Below are 13,710 nucleotides of genomic sequence, written 5' to 3' on the forward strand. Positions count from 1 at the left end.
GCGTCTTACAAAATGGGAATTCATGCTGCTTACACAAAGCCTAATTATTTGTACATTCTTCACAGTATGGTGGTCGGGGCATTTGTGTTAACACATGTGCCTCCTGAGTTGTGCCTCTCTGACTATACTTTGTTAGAACTTTCTGCACCTGCCTCATCCACCATATATTTTTTTGCAGCTCTGCCTAAACCCTGTTGAAATTTCTTTCATCACTTCAAAGTATATGAGAAATCTGTCATAGGTTTCGTATGTAAGGGAAGACGGCAGTAACAAACTAAACATAAGAAAACACTAGTTGGTCATTTTAGAAGAACTGTCAATGTTTTGAGATGTGATTTTGTGCAAAGATTCTTAAGTTGATATTGTGACTTCAGATTGGTTCCTCAAACAAAATATGTGCTTTTAAGTTACTAAAGTCTCTGAGAATTAAAAACAAACAAACAAACAAACAAACCAACCAAAAGATACAGTTCTGTTTAACCAGTGCACTAAAAATGTGGAAGAAAACAGTAGTGAAATTGATCTTGTGCACTTTCAGACTCAAAAGGGAGACTAATACAAACCAAAATAATATATCTGAATAGCAGAACCTAAGTTGTATTTTCTCTTTTTTTTCTTTACCATAAAGAAAAACATCGGTACATGCTCATTTAGAAGTGTGGAGTTTTTTTAAGTAATCGTTTCACAATTGGGAGCCTGTCATATACACAGAGATGTCCTGAAGGTTGTGCAGTTGCTGTGAGATTGACATTTAGCTAATCTAAAACTGTTTAAAATAACTGTGATAATGATGTGATATCCGTAACAACTGGTAGGTGTTAGAAACCCTCTGGAAATTACTTATTTGGTTTGACAGACATTTTACAAGATGTGCTTCACATCCCCACCCTCCTACAGCTGAGGAAAGCCGTATGAGCCAACTTAACTTGGTTGGTGTATCTGTGAGAAAAGATGGGAGATGAAGGTGCAGAAAGGATTCATGGTAGAAAAGAAATAGAAGGAGAGGAGTAATAAATGGTCTAAGAGGTTCAGTCTTTTATTTCAGCACGAAGAGTGATGTGCCCATGGCATAGGATGTGGAATGGGAATCTAATTTGGTAGGAAGAAAAAGTGTCAGGAAGAAAAATACTTAAGGACAGGAATGTATTAATTCATCCTCAGTATTAAATAGGCAGGAGGGTAGTGTATTTGCTCAGAAACCACTGGTAGTCAGCATATGGGACAAAGGCTCATTTAGTTCACAGCTTTAATTCAAAACGCTTAGCACTACACTGTGTGAACTTCTGGGTAACACAACCAATTCTGTCTTCCAAGGCTTGTTAAAGAAAGCCTGTTGCTTTCCCACCCAGAGAGAATGATAGCAATTAGCTAATTATGTTACTAGACTGTAAAATTTCATTACATATCAGCATTCTATTAGTTAAGCTCATCAGTAATGTTCAGTTAGTCTCTAAGTGACCTGAGCTGTTTTCCTTTCAAGAAGTTGGCATCACTATCTAGGATAGCATTAAGTTCATTAATCTTGTTTGTGCTGGTATCTTCCTTGGAAAATTAGCAGACAGCTTAATTTTATGCTTATTAGGATTTGAGGCTCTTAAATACATTCCTGATTCAGGCAGTTGCAAGGCACTTGTTCCTGTTCCTAACTCACCTGTTCTACAAGACTAGGGAAGGTAACAAAGAGGAAAAGTGCAAAGACTTGGAAGGAAAGAAACAGGATTCACTAGAACTGAGAAAGGCAGTTCTGGAAGAAAATCTCAGAAATGTGGGAGCGGAAAGAAATGCTGGGAGGAAGATAGGGCATTAGGAACTAAACACAAGATAGAAGTCATGAGGAGGAAAAAACTTTGATCACGGGCATATCAGTTCTGGAATTTTGGACGGACATCAGGGTAGAACAGTGGTATAACATGAACAAGAAGATAAGACTGCAGACCTAGCTGTAGAAAAAGTATACACTGATATGCCAAGAAAAGGAAGGGGAATGGAGGAAGTGGAAGCCACTACATTTTTTTAAAAACAGAGAAAGAAAGGAAAACAAAGGATATGATGAAAAAGATAAGGAAGTAACAAGGAAACAAAATCTTACAAAATCTGCACTGGATTAGACCATATCACCCCATCTAGCTCAAATCTGACAAGTGCTGGTAGCAGAGATTTCATAAAAAGTCATATAAAAACCAGGCCACACATAGAATGATGCCTTCCCCAGTATACTTGCCACAGCACAGCAATCAGTAATTTAGGGGTTTCCTGATCCAAGGCTGCATCTGAAAAATTAAATCTGACAAAAACGAGTTTTCACAGATTTCAGGATTTGTCTAAATATGAAGGCCTTCTACTCAGAAAATGCTGAGGATTAATAATGACATCTTTACACTGTGGTGTGTTTAAAAGTGTTGCAAATTAATTTACGAAAAAAAGATTATTGAGAAAGGAAACTTCACATTCAACCTCCAGCTTAATAGGGCCTCATAGCTATTACATCCTCTTCTTAACTTGCTCTCTTATGATTTTTCCTTTTAGAAATAGATGACATTTTATCAAAGAGCAGATGCATGCCTGAATTTACCAACACTATCATGGCTTTCAGGGACTAAAGATTAGAAATAAAAATAATTTAAATTGAAATACACTAGTTCTAGCTGACAATCTTTTAGGAATGCAAGTCAAAATAAACTCTTCTTTCAGTGTTGATTTTCTCAGGACTTCAGGTCAATTCCTGCTCACCACACTGATACTAAAAATTCTTAGTGATTTTTAATTAACTGTCATCTGACAAAAGTGTGTAAGGATTGGTCCTTTTATTACATTTTCTGCTGTATTAATGTATCAGAAATATCTCAAATTAATTACATTGTGGGCTCTTGCAGTCTCAGATGTCATAGTTGAAACTGGAGAAAGTAAAGGAGCAAGAAAATGAGTCAGCATTATTTTTTCTGAAGGAAAAGAAAGGAAAAGTACTTGTAACAATAGGAAGATGGGTGGAAGAAGTGTGAATCTGTTTTGGAAGGGGGTCTTCTTTATGGGATGATAAAAAGTAGTGGTATTTTAGAAGTCATCAAATAGAGAGCCAGCTTTATTGGTGAAGTATGAGTCTGGGATGTAAACAGTAAGATGACTCAGAACTGTATTTTAAGATACAGGTCTGCACAACTGTGTACACACTTCTGTAAACGTCCCTTTCATATTCTCGAGCACTTGATATGCTTACATAATGCAAGTACTTCTGTGTGCACTTGGCACACTGAAACTAGAACTGGCAGTATCTCTGTGACAGTCTGATATGTATGTTGACAGTGGCATTTTTTTTCCATAAAATGAAACTGTGTGAGGAGCTCAGGGGTGCATGGCAATGTACATCTGGGTGAACATAGCTTTGAAAGTGGTTGTCCTCTCTTCTTCAGACTGGTGTTGCAAAGTCCAGAATCTAAGGTGAAATAAATCCCTACACCAGTACAGGCTGGTGGCCAACCACCTGGAAAGCAGCCTTGCAGAGAAGGACCTGGGGGTTCTGGTGAACAACAGGTCGAACATGAGCCAGCACACTGCCTCTGTAGCAAAGAGGGCCAACAGCATCCTATGCTACGTTAGGAGGAGTTGCCAGCAGGTTGAGGGAGTTGATCCTTCCTGATCCTCAGCACTGCTGAGGCCATATCTGGAGTACTGTGTCCATTTGTGGGCTCCCTGGTAGAAAAGAGAAAGGGACATACTGGAGTGGGTCTAGTCAATGGCCATGAAGGTGATTAAGAGCATGCCACATCTAGCATAGAAGGAGATGCTAACAGACCTAGGATTGGTTTAGCATGAAGAGAAGGCTTGGAAGGGGATCTTATCCATGTGTGTAAAAATACCTGATGGGATAGTGTAAAGAGGACATAGCCAGACTCTTAATCAGTGGTATCCAGTGAAAGGACAGCAGGCACAAACTGAAATTTAGAAAATTTGATTTAAACATTTTTAAAACCCTCTTTTTTTACTGCACAGTTGGTAGAGGTGCCCTGAGAGGCTGTGAAGTCTCCATCCTTGGAGATACTCAGAACTGAATTGGATGTGGTCTTCAGTCGTCAGCTGCAGACGACGTCACTGCTTTGAATAGCACTATGTTAGTTCTGGATGTCCCTTCTGGCCTGTAGCAAAAGTCACTGCTGTAAATCTTCTCATTAGGAAAATTCCAAGACAAAGTTACCTTATTTGGCATTGAGATCCATATGTTACTTTTATAAAACAGTGGTTAATGTGACTTCCCCTGAGTTCAGGAAAAGTTAAAGAAGTAGACCTAAAAAATCATGTCCTGATTGTATTTCTGTCTTTATTGCAGTACAGAAAAATGTTACCGTAGTGTTGCTTTAAAGTACCTAGGTTTAGGTAATCTCTACTTTTCCTTTGCAACTACAGTAGACCTCTGATGTTTTCAACAAGCAATAGAGGGTGATTTTTCAAACCTAATTAATATTAGATAAATTCCTAAGGTTTTCTTTTGACTTTCTATTGACAGCCAGTTATGGCCAAATTCTTATTAAACTGTCTGAATTCTGCCCAAATTATGACACTTTAAAATTATTATCTGCTTTCTAAAGTAAACAAGCAAACAAAAAAGACTGCTCCAAAATATTTTATAAATTAAGAGAAAAGGAGACTTCAGGCTTATAACTTAATGAAAGCTGCATTAAAACAGACATAACAGAAACCATTTCAACTGTTTAGCTTCAAATGTTAAATAAAGCACTGCTGGCAGGCAGTATGGTTGAGCAGAAAAAGCTTAGCAACACTTAGCTCAACAGGGAAGAATATTTATAATCCTGAATCAAAAACAAGGTTATGCCAGCAGACAGAGCAACAAGCTAGAGCTCTGCCTAAGCTATATACCGGTCAAGCAGCACGTGTGGAAATCTCTGCCCTCCCTATATGCCTTTACAATAACTGCCATTGTACTCTAAACATACATGTCAGAGTGGGGAGAGTGAGTACTAATGTTGTTCCCTGGAGTTCTGAATTACAGGCACTGCCCCTGTATCCTACCTCGGTTACAGTTAGCATTGTGTCAACAGCCAGATGAAAGTTAAGAGCAAGGTAAGTGCTTCACAGTGGTTGTACCATGATAACAGTATGTGGCCTGATGAGAATGTAATTAAATATTAAAAATAATGTGAAGACATGTAAGAAAACAAAGAAAGTGGTTGATATTCAGTGCAGGAATCAATAATGTTATACATGGTAATACCAATAACATAACAACGCCTGAATTCATATGGGGCTATTTGCCAAAATACTGCAGATACTTTAAAGAGTAAGACCTTAAAAATCCTATAAAGTACAAAATGTGGAGATTCTCTGCTTCTAAAAACTGTTGGAAATATAAAACGTCCTGTTTGCACTCACACGTATATACTAAGATCATCTCAGTAAGTTGTTCCAGTCTGGCAGGCCAGGTCCCACAGTTCTTATAGTCATTGAATAGTACCTTACTCAGCAAGTTGTCCCAGTGACTTAACTGGGACTGTCCAAAATGAAAAGAGTCAGGGAAATTTTTATCTCCCTTCAGAGAAGAGCTTTCAGGATCTGGAGCAAGTTCATTACTGAGCACTGTTATTGTACAAAATGTCATTTTCTCTCAACCTTTACATTCAGCTTCTGTAAACATTTACTGTGACTTTCTTAAATGGTTACAAATTTCTTGTGATTTTGAGCATACCACTTTCTAGGGGCAAATTCTTACTGTGCTAGTTCTACTTTGTCTGGAATATCTTCTGATATGTTCTGATTTCTAAGTCATGAAGTGACTCCAGACCTACTACTGTGTATCAGGGACTGCACCTATTCCAGTGGACTCAAATCACATTTTTGACTAATGGGAGTTGCTCTTCATGGGAATGTTTTGGGAAGTAAGCTCAGTTACAGGTATTTAGTGAACATACTCTTCATGGGCAAATTAGTGCACAATAGTGCACAGAGTATACCATAGCTTACTCCTTTCTCAAGAGAATAAGGTGCACATACAAGTATTCTCACTGGATTCCTTTGCAAAAATTTCTTTAATTACACAAGCCATGTGCATCTAAGATGGTGGAAAGGGATACTGAAAAGCTAAGACCATTTTCTACGGAACTGAGCTAAGGTGGGTTCTGTTGTTGAGAATAAAATTTACTCACTTTAAGTTGCAGGTTGAAAAATAATTTTAGTCAGATACTTCCAAGTTTTAATAGGCAAATCCAGAAAGCAAATAATGGAGGAGAAAACAAGGTTACTTACTAAAGCTAAAGTTCTCAAAATAGCTAACCTCTATAGACTCACTTTTCCTTTGTACCTTTGTCTTTGGAACTGTGCTTTAATAGGTAGTTGGGACTTAGAAGATACAAAGTATTAGTATCTCCCTTTATAGATGTGTCTTTCATAACTGAAGGCTGGATTTAGTAAAGGACAAATACACCTAAAAGTGAGTTTAGTATTTACTTCTCTATGTCCAAAACAGCGATTCTGTAAATCCTGGAAGTTCTACATCTGCAGTTACACAGTGTAATTTAGTTTTGACAAAGTGGAAGAATTTAGCACCTTGCTTAACAGTAAACCTAATCAGCAGGCAGAAGTGAGGCATTCTTACTTGTCCAAGCTCTGATGAGCTTGATCTCAGAGGTGCTGTCAGAGCATCCTCAGAGCCTGATGCACACTGACAGTTTTGGACTCCTCACAAAACACAGTGGCACCTGCCACTTTCTTTTATAACAAAGCTGAAGGTGAGCCAACTTAATTTCTAGACCAGTTATACCTACCTCCCAGAAAAATGCCCAGACTACAGTCTGGGGAAAGTGGAAGCTAGAAGTAGTACAGATATCATCTTTGTCAGTCACTTATTTGCCCCTTTCCTTCACCGCACGCTCCACCGGCAAATGCACAGCACTTTCCAGTGCACCACTGCCACTGCCAAGACACTGAAGGACGGCACATGCTGGGTAAGCCAGACAGGTAAGCCTGCCACTTGTGTGAGGGGTCCTCTACAGAATAGAAGCTGTGTCCCAGCCTGGCAGCCAGGGACTCTGCCCCATGCTCAGGGGTCACCACAAATAGTGATATTCTCCCTGACAGGCACAGAACAACGTAGCTTTTCCTCTGTGACATGACCTTAAGCTGTGAGGTAACTGCGGGAAAGGAAGGGGCACGCTGCCATCATCTGACCCAGCAGGCAGAGGATTGTGCACAAGGGAGGGAAATGATGTAGGGGTCTGCACTGTTCTTGCGTTTCAAGCACTGCCAGTGCAGGTAAACACTGAGGACTGACTGTTAAGGAACTTCCTTCGTGGTAAGGAGATCTTGTATCATAGTCCTTGCTCCCATAATTTTTTTTTCTGTGTTTTAAGCAGATAAAACACATAAAGGTGCAGGGGAGCAGGGATTCAGAACTCAACATACATGCTGAGTATTCTTCAGCATTCTGCATCCTCAACCTGGTGAACTGTAAATTCATCTACACAGTACCGTGGTCTAGGTTTGGAGTAGGCTGCAGGTTTAGGGTGGTTTGGCTTCCATTTTGACATGCCTTCTGCATTCAGCACTCCATTCTGGGTCCCCAACTCCAGCTTGGAAGAGGATACTGAAAAGGTGTCGGTGTATTTTCAGTCCTGCACTGGAGTGCCCTTCTCTGCTGTGCACAAGCAGCATTCCACTAGAGCTAGATTCCAGGCAGTTTGTTTCTCTAAATCTAACTCAGCAGTAATGGAGTACTCCAGTCATAAGTTACCCTGTTTATCTGTAGCAATGGTTGAAATAATCACTCTATTTTACACTCCTATTTTGATGGTACAAACCTTTTACATCAGAAATTGAAGTGAAGAAGAACAACACAGGAACCAGGGAGATTTGGGAACTGAATAACATGGGCAAGGTCACTTTAGAAATGCTGCAGAATCAGAGCTGACCATTTTCAGACAATTCAGTGTTTCTGTAAGCATTCTCCTAACTTCGTGCCCTGTTTTGTCCTTCCTTCAGAATATCTGCTATCACTGTTGGACATAAAAAGCTTTTGAGATGTCTTCTGTAAAAACAATTTTCTCAGGGAGTAATCAGCCAGAGGATCCAGCTGTTAGGTATATCTATAGAAGCAGGAACTGTGGGGATTTTGAGAAGCCTACAGAATTTAAGTGTTGACTTTTTTAACAGTCACTGTTACCTTCGCTTCACTCCAGATTTTCTCATACCCTCGTCTCCCTTGTCATCCCTTCAGTGGTTTTTTTTCTTGTCTTATTTTTGTCATAGCCCATCTCCAAACAGTAATGAAATTAATATCACGTTTGCTTTGTCACATTAACTATTTAGAAACTTTGGAGGGCAGAGAACTGAATGTACTTACAACAAGCCCTTTGGAATCCACTTACCATTACATATGTGGCATTACTGTAATAAACATGATTAACAAGAAGAATTAATGTTTTGAATATTTTTTTGTTTTGGGAAAAATCTTGAAAATCTTTTGTTCAGCTTCTGGCTGATGTTTTAGATGATTCACGTATTAAATAGGTGTACCAGTGGTTATTATCTCAAAAAAATACTGTGTATTATTTAATGTTTTTACAACATATTTCAGTCTTTCAAGGAAAGGCATAATATTCAAATCATAGAATCACTTAGGTTGGAAAAGACCTTTGAGATTAAGTCCAACGATTAACTGTTAATTTGTCCTGTCACTAGTGATCTGGGAGAAGAGACCTACCCCCACCTGCCTAGAACCTCCTTTCAGATAGCTGTAGAGAGCAGTAAGATCCCTCCTGAGTCTCCTCCAGACTAAACAACTTCAGCCGCTCTTCTAAAGACTTGCTCTCCAGACCCTTCACCAGCCTCATTGCCCTTCTCTAGACACAGTCTGGCACCTTTATGTCCCTCCTGCAGTGAGAGGCCCAAAACTGAACACAGTATTCAAGGTGCAGCCCCACCAGTGCCCAGTACAGGTGGACAACCACTGCCCCAGCCCTGCTGGCCACGCTGTTTCTGACACCAGCCAGGGTGCTGCTGGCCTCCTTGGCCACCTGGGCACCCTGCTGGCTCATGCCCAGCCGGCTGCCGACCAGCACCCCCAGGCCCTTTCCCACCAGGCCCTTTCCAGCCGCTCTGCCCCAGCCTGTAGCGCTGTGTGGGGCTGGTGTGACCCAGCTGCAGGACCCCACACTTCTGCTTGTTGAACCTCATACAACTGGTCTTGGCCCCTCAGTCCAGCCTGCCCAGACCCCTCTGCAGAGCCTCCTGCCCTCAAGCAGATCAGTGCTCCCCCCAACTTGGTGTCGTCTGCAAACTCAGTAAGGGTGCACTCAATCCCCTCGTCCAGATCATTGATAAGGATACCGAACTGGCCCCACTACTGAACCCTGGGCAACACCACTTGGGACCAGCTGCCAGCTGGATGTAACTCCATTCACCATCACTCTTTGGGCTCAGCCAGCCAGCCAGCTTTTAACCTAGTGCAGAGTACACTCGTCCAAGCCATGAGCAGCCAGTTTCTGCAGGAGAATGCTGTGGGAGACAGTGTCAAAGGCTTTACTGAAGTCCAGCTAAACAACTTCCACAGCCTTTCCCTCATTCACTAAAAGGGTCATCTTGTCATAGAGGGACATCAGGTTGGTCAAGCAGGACATGACTTGCCTTTCATAAACCTGTATTGACTGGGCCTGATCCCCTGGTTGTCCTGCCTGTGCCATGTGGTTGGCTCAGGATGATCTGCTGCATAACCTTCTGCAGCACCAAGGCTGACAGGCCTGTAGTTCCCCAGATCCTCCTTCTTGTAGATGGGCATCACACTGGCTGACCTCCATCTTCTGGGACCTCTCCAGTTTGCCAGGACTGTTGACAAATGATGGAGAGCGGCTTGGCAAGCTCCTCAGTACCCTCAAGTGGATCCCATCCAGCCTGATAGACTTGTGCACATCTAAGCGGAGCAGCGGGTCACTGACTTTCCTCCTGGACTGTAAGGACTTCATTCTGCTCCTCCTCATCCCTGTCTTCCAGCTCAGGGGGCTGAGTACCCAGAGGGTAACTTGTCTTGGTATTAAAGACTGAGGCAAAGAGAACATGAAGTACCTCAGCCTTTTCCTTGCCCTTTGTGGCAATGTTCCCCACCATTTCTAGTAAAGGGTGGGGATTATCCTTGGCCGTCCTTTTGTTTCTAATGTAATTGTAAAAACATTTTGTGTTATCTTTTATGGTAGTGGCCACCCTGAGCTCCAGCTGGGCTTTCACCTCTCTAATCTTTGCCCTGCATAACCTCACGACATCCTTATAGTCCTCCAAAGTAGCGTGCCCCTTCTTCCAAAGGTGCTAAACTCTCCTTTTTCCCTGAGTTCTAGCCAAAGCTCTGTTCAGCCAGGCTGGTCTTCTCCCCCACCAGCTCGTCTTTCAGCACATGGGAACAGCCTGCTCCTGCACCTTTAAGAGTTCCTTCCTGAAGAAGCCTTGGCCCTTCAGAATGATCCTCCAAGGGACTCTGTCAACCAGGCTCTTAAAGACCCAAAGTTGGCCCTCCAGAAGCCCAAGGTAACTGTTCTGCTGACTCCCCTCCTTACTCCAAGAACCAAAAACTCTTCCATCTCATGATCACTATGCTGAAGATGTCCTCTGACCACCACATCACCCACCAGTCCTTCCCTGTGTGCAAACAGCAGGCGCAGCAGGACATCTCCCCTGGCTGGCTCACCTACCAGCTGTGTTCAGACATCTTCCACATATTCCAGGAACCTCTTAGACTGTTTCCACTGTGCTGTATTTCCAGCAGACATCAGTAGGTTGAAGTCCCCCACGAGGACAGGGGCTAACAATCCTGAGACTTCTCCCAGCTGCTTGTAGAATGTTTCATCTGCCTCTTCATCGTGGTTAGGTGGTCTTAACAGACTCTCACCAGGATATCCACCTTCTTCGCCCCTGCCCCCACTTCTTACCCAGACAATTTTATTATTGCTATAGTATTTCCTAAATAAAACATGTAAGATTACATTTTTATCATACTGTTTTCCTAAATTCTTTCTTCAAAAAATTAAAAAAATATTTCAAATGCCAATTTGCTGGAATTGTAGGCCCTAACACAACAGCACACAGTAACGCCTGTATGTGTCTTGGCATGTCACAAGTACAATCAGTTAATAAGCACTTCCTGAGCAAAAACCTGAGTGATACTAACTTATATCTGTAAACATAGGTTTAAAATGGGATTTAGAACTAAATTTTAAGAGGTATATAAAAGACTTACAAGTGCTGCTAATTATGAGTCTTCCGTGTCATGCTAATGATCCTATACCCAGAAAAATCAGGGGTACCAGAGAACCTGGTTCAAAATCATTATTAGACCAATCCAAATTATTTTTTTCATTTCAGTATTTCTGAAAGAAAATTTCTTTCTTGGCAAAATTTTGCAAAAAATACAGATCCAATTAAAAGTTGCAGTTGCGCCGATCTATAACCAAGACAGTCAAGAAGAGCACCTTTATGCCCCTCCTTTAAGCCCACTGCTTTGAGATCTGTATCACCAGCATATTTCAGTAATTTTCTTCTCTAGATTTTTACTGAAACATAGCTGATGTCAAAGCTGAGAATTTAGCCATGAGTTTTAAGTGCTTCTTTCCTGATAAATCTCTTAAATACTATTTCATTAAGAAATCCCAGATGGCTGCAATTTTTAGTGTTAGAGACTCTGTTTACCTTGGTTCTGTATAACTTGGGTTATATTGTTTTCAGAAAATTACTTCTGATTCTCACTGAATCTTACAAATCCAGACTATGTTAGCAGTATGTTCATATATCTTACAAGAAGTGAGAACATGAGATAATGAAGTTGTGTGTTAGAAAAAGACTTCAGCATGGGCTCTTAGAATTCCACATATACTAGGTTTTTGCTTGTGATTTCTTAACTCCCTTTTTATGTTTTGGACTGAATTGTTATTCCTGTTAATGGAAATATTTTTACCAATTCTTAATAGTTCTCAACATTCTGAAACACTTTTCTCTAATTCAAAAAAACTGTTGTGATTCTGTGCCCCTCACTGAAATCAGCCACTGCAGTTGCTAAGTTAATTGTGCCAGGACCATGCAATAAAGTGCATGTGCTTCTCACAACCCATGTTCTGTTGCGCCCTGCCAAGTGTTAGACTTCCTGCGGAGTCATCTAAGAAAAGACTTTGTATTTATCATAAACTTTGGTGCATGGAGGTTTGCTCTAGTAAGATGTTGAGTACCAAACAAAAAAGGAGAGCTGCTCTCAGCATCAGCATCAGTAACTTGCAAGATCAGTCTCCAGCCAAAGCAGATCTCAGATTTTTCAGGTTTACACAGGGAAAATTCCAAGCAAATCCAAATTTATTATAAGGTGTGTAAAATCTGTTCTGATTTTTCTAGTTGCTTTATAGTTCTGTTCTGTAACAATTAAATATTTGAAACCATACCTGGGCATTAAGGTCTCAGTCTCATCAGAACAAAGCATTAAATTAAGCATTCCTTAATCAGGAATCCTTCCAGTACTATTAATAATATTATGCATAATTTCACATTTAAAATTTAACATATACTGAAGTGCTGGTTGTTATTGAATACTGTTTCCTTTTCGCTGGATACATTTGCAGATCTACATTTAGATTTCCTACATAATCAATTTGTATTCAATGTAGTTCTTCATTGTCTCTCTTACATTTCATTTTTTACCTTGCTGTTCTTGTCTTTCATATGAATATTTTCTGCATTAACATTTCTTGCCAGCAGATTTGGCATAAGAGTTCAAATACTGTCATATGATATTAAATTATGTGCTCAAAGTTGTTGAAGAAACTGCTTTCCCATTGCAGAAGAAAACAAGTTTGCATTTATTGGGTGAACAAAGAGATGCTGACTCTTTGTATCTCCCTCATGGCAAAACAGATCATTGCAAATGTACTGTTGGTAACCTCCTCAGCATGGCAAATGGTTAAGTGGCAAAATCCTTAAAAGTGCCTTGTTTATATAGCAGCCTCCAATTATTTCTGTGAGTTCTGGAGCTGTTACTGTGGTAAAGCAGAGCTGTCCACCCATATGCATTTACATCCCCTTGCAAAAAAAAATCCAAAAAAACAAGAAACTGATGCTTTGGGATAGTACGACAGCTCTAACCATAGCCCTGTACATAGACTGAGCAATGTGAGGCTGTGTGCTGAGGAACCAGTCTCCTGCAGGCTGAATAACACCAGGACCCTAAAGTCATGGAAGTTTCAAAGGCTGGGCATTTGATTTAGCTGCAGACCTGCTTGAAGTAGTGTGTGTACAGCCTTGATATTCATTTTACATCATTCAAGATATGGAAATGAGTAGTATGTCTGTACAGCTGCTAATACAGCATATTGGATGCCCAAGGAAGACTTCATGGAGGCATACTTGTTTCCCAAGCAGAAATAGGCATTTCAAAGAGGAAAAAACAGTAACACCAGTTTGCAAAGTCAAGTGGAGACTACAGCAAGATTCAAAAACCTGAAGTGAAAAAAATGCAGAGTTCTTTATGCTAAAGTACTGCTTCCTGAACACATTTTATCAACAGATGGTTTTAAAAATTTCTTTCTCCATATATAAATTTAAATTCAGGAAGCTAATCTATATCTTTTTTCTCTTTCCCTTTTTTTTTTTTTTTTTTTTTTTGACACATTCAAGTTTTCTCACAGTCTCTCAGCTGTGATTTTTAACTTGACTACTCATACAGATTTGGTTTGTGAAATATCT

At 40.5% G+C, this 13,710-nt stretch overlaps 1 protein-coding gene across 1 annotated transcript in view; it reads left to right on the forward strand.

Annotated features, from left to right (window-relative positions):
• Positions 1-13,710, forward strand: part of RGS7BP (regulator of G protein signaling 7 binding protein) — a 53,686-nt gene that overhangs the window by 12,381 nt on the left and 27,595 nt on the right. The gene's annotated exons all lie outside the window — the stretch shown is intronic.

Source organism: Falco punctatus (genome assembly GCF_963210335.1).
Source record: "Falco punctatus genome assembly, chromosome: Z".
In the NCBI taxonomy this organism is placed as follows: Eukaryota; Metazoa; Chordata; class Aves; order Falconiformes; family Falconidae; genus Falco; species Falco punctatus.